This window comes from Rhinopithecus bieti, unplaced genomic scaffold (genome assembly GCF_001698545.2).
Source record: "Rhinopithecus bieti isolate Rb0 unplaced genomic scaffold, ASM169854v2 scaffold_14700, whole genome shotgun sequence".
NCBI lineage: Eukaryota > Metazoa > Chordata > Mammalia > Primates > Cercopithecidae > Rhinopithecus > Rhinopithecus bieti.
Genome location: NW_016808194.1, coordinates 2154944 through 2159154, shown reverse-complemented (window position 1 = coordinate 2159154; position 4211 = coordinate 2154944).

Below are 4211 nucleotides of genomic sequence, written 5' to 3'. Positions count from 1 at the left end.
AGGCTGTACTGCCGTGCCAATATCTCAGCTAGCTGCAAGCTCCGCATCCCGGGTTCACTACATTTTCATGCTTTAGCCTACCGAGTAGCTGGGACTATCGGCGCCCGCCACCTCACCCGGCTAGTTTTTTGTATTTTTTAGTAGAGACGGGGTTTCACCATGTTAGCCAGGATGGTCTCGATCTCCTGACCTTGCGGTCCGCCCGTCTGGGCCTCCCAAAGTGCTGGGATTACAGGCTTGAGCCACCACGCCTGGCCTGGAGATTTCTTGAACAGTTTAAAACAGAGCTACCATTCCACTCAGCAATCCCATTACCAGGTATATGCCGCTCAAAAATAAATCATTCTATCAAAAAGACACATGCACTTGTATGTTCATTGCTGCATTATTCACAATAGCAAAGACATGGAATCAATCAGATGCTCATCAGTGGTAGACTGAATAAAGAAAATGTGATGCAATACACTATGGAACACAACATAGCCATAAAAATAAATGAAATAATATTTTTTGGCAGCAACATGGATGGAGCTGGAAGCCATCATCTTGAGTAAATTGATGCAGGAACAGAAAACCAAATACTGCATCTTCTCACTTATAAGTTGGAGCTAAGCATTGAGCACACATGGACATAAATTTGGGAACAATAGAAACTGTGGACTACTGGAGGGTAGAGAGAAGGGCGCAGGCTATAAAAAGTACTTATCAGGTACTACGTTCACTACTAGAGTGACAGAATCCGTATTTCAAACCTCGGCATTACGGAATACTCCCATGTAACAAATCTGCACATGTGCCACCTGTATCTAAAATAAAAGCTGGAATTCAAAAAATAAATCAAGAGTATTCTATTTATAAAAAAAAAAAAAAAAAAAAAGCCTTGTAAGGACTCTTCTCTCTTCTATGATTGGCTAATAAAGCAGAGGAATTTATTCTTGGAATAAAACTAAATGGGTTTACTGTTCAGAACAACTCCCATTTGCATTGGCAGTCCCTTCTTCCCAACTTCGCTGTCTGGAGGTCCATTCACTAGCTAATTAGGTAGTCTTACAGAACCAAAAATCCTGGGCCTAAAGAAAGCTACCACTTAATAAAAGCCTAAAAAGTGACATATATTCATCTAATTGTAAAGCAGGGACTCTTTGGGGTTCCTCTTAAATCACTACATCTAGGGCAGACTGGGCATGCACCAGCTGCGTATTGAATGTAAGACAAATAATCTACACAAAGAATCCAGTCGGGCGGGGCGCAGTGGCTCACGCCTCTAATCCCAGCACTTTCGGAGGCCAAGAGGCGCAGATCACGAGGTCATCTCGTGATCTGGAGATCGAGACCATCCTGGCTAACACGGTGAAACCCTGTCTCTACTAAAAATACAAAAAATTAGCCAGGCATGGTGGCGGGCGCCTGTAGTCCCAGCTACTCAGGAGGCTGAGGCAGGAGAATGGCGTGAACCTGGGAGGCAGAGCCTGCAGTGAGCCGAGATAGCGCCACTGCACTCCAGTCCGGGCAACAGAGCGAGACTGCGTTTCAAAAAAAAAAAAAAAAAAAATCCATTTTCCACTCCTTAAACAAATGGCTTATACATCAGGGCTAGACTCAAGAGAACAGTAGTTCACATCTATCATCTTTACAGAGCAACAGAATATAATTTAATATAGGTATCACCAGACAGAGTTCATTGATCTCGGGAAAGATGAGATTTCCTTTTAGTCAGAGAATGGGGGATGTGACCAGTCTGAGACACAGATATAAGGGAAGGGAGAGGAAGGAGCAGAAACTCTCTGCCCTATGCTGTCTCCTGCTTCCTATTTTCCATTCAGTTGTTTAATAGCATGGTGCTTGAAGCTGCCCTAACCACCTTTGGACCATTGGTCCGTTGGGTCCAAGAGAATGCAGAGGCACCAGTCTGGAGCCCTGACACCACTGAGCTCTCAAACCATCTCTGGAGCTGTCTATCTCTGGACATAATGTAGTATGAGAAAAATTAACTTCTTGCTGTCTTATTTAAGGAACTATGCATTGGGTGTCTTGACTTAAAATGCACTGGGCATTTTATACTTATGCTTAAAGCTGTCCTAACTGGTGCATCCCTTAGGGCCAAATCAGACTTCTTTGAGAAAATAATTTTTACCATTTACATTCATACAGAAATATTCACAAGTGTGAGTATGTATACATGATCAAATGTAGGGTCTGACCTAGACAAAACTGTGAAACAAATGAGGGATGGTATTTTTAATAACCTTTTGCCTGCTATACTACTCCACCCTACCCTCATTTTGCCCCTTAGAAATCTATGATATGCTTCTACTATAAGACACTCCCGGGGCTTCCATTCCAGACAGCATATGGGGTACCAGCCAACAACTTTATCCCTGACCTTTGTGACCTATACCAGACAGGTATGCCATAATAATAATAGAAATAATACTGATGTGTACTGAAATTGACCATGTATTAAGCATCTTACATGCATTATCTCATTTAATTCCCTCAGCAACCATATAAAGTGGGTACTACTTATTTCCCAACTTCGCTGAGGAAAAAGTAAGGATTAAGAAAGATAAAGAACTTTTCTGAAGTCTCACAGTTAGTGGAATAGCAGGGAATGAAATGCAGTTCAGCCTTACACCAGGTTCATTCTCTTACCTAGTGTGCAATACAGCCTCTATCTTAGATAGAAGACTGAGAAATTTCCCCTAGTCTATACCAATTATTCTGTTGATGGAATCAGTACAAAAAGATTTACAGGTTTGCCTTCCAGGAATGAAACTGCTTGCTCATGTGACTCTTTATTCATTGTGATATTTTCCTTTTACACATTAAGATTTTGCCAAGTCTTAGAAATAAATCTACAAAGTACAGTTGAGAATAAAAAAGAAAATATTTATTTATTCATACTTCATTTTATACTCTAAAGAACTTAATACTCCTCAGACAAATTCATATACCTCTAAATAATTTTTAAAACTATTTCATGAATAAAATAAGACTGGGGTAAGATCAGTCATAGAAATACATGCCATGCCATCCTGCATGCCTGAAGGAAGTGGGCCTCACATTTGCAGCTTCCTGGCAAAGGAGAGATGCAATCAGTTACAAGATTCACAGTGTTCAGAAGCCAACACCAAACCACCTATTCCAGAGAATACTTTGTCCTGACAATGAGAAAATCAAGAAAATTCTTTCACAGCCTTCCATAAATTGAAGAGTACATCCAAAAACTGAGGAAGAAAAGATGATATTTTTGAATGTCATAACGCTTTGTTTATGGATATTCTACTTTCAAAGAAAATCATATCCAGTATCAAATATCTATTAGAAATTTGACGTCATAAATCATTTCACTAATTTTAACATAATTCTGATAAGGAATTTTGGAGGATTGTTTACATAAAGAGTAAAATTTTAGTCATATTATGTGATCTGATAAAAATAAACTTCTCTCCCTCCTATTTAAGCAACTACACATTGGCTCTCTTTTACTTACCTGCATTGGGCATTTTGTTCTTGTGCCTGAAACTGTCCTAACTGGTACAGCTGTGCTGGTACACTCATATTTGGGGGGAGTACATTTCGTTGAGATTCGGATATTCTACATTATGACTTACAGAGGAAAAAAATCACTGAACTGGATGTTAGAATATATTATTCTAGTTGACAAAGATATATTTCAGATCACATGCTTTAAAACAGAGCTAGGTTTAAATCACAGGTCTGCCACTGACCTGTGATTTGGATAAGTTATTTCACATGAGTTTGGTTTCTTCATTTGTAAAATGGGGATGGTATTTACTGTCTCTTGGTGTTATTCTGATAATTAAGCATTCAACTAGCAGTTGACATCAATGCTATCACTACCACTAAATAGTCATGCACTCTTTAGCAAGCTGAGTTTCTGGGTTTTAGTATCCTGCTGTAAAATGAGGAGACTGGACTAAGTAATCTCTAATTTCTAATTCATATCTTAAATCATAGGATTCATTATTACTTGCTTCCTTATATGTGTCTTCATAGCATAGTGACATAAATTATTGTATTTGACACTATATATTCTTTTATTATCATTATTATTATTATTATTATTATACTTTAAGTTCTAGGGTACATGTGCATAACGTGCAGGTTTGTTACATATGTATACTTGTGCCATGTTGGTGTGCTGCACCCATCAACTCGTCAGCACCCATCAATTCGTCATTTATATC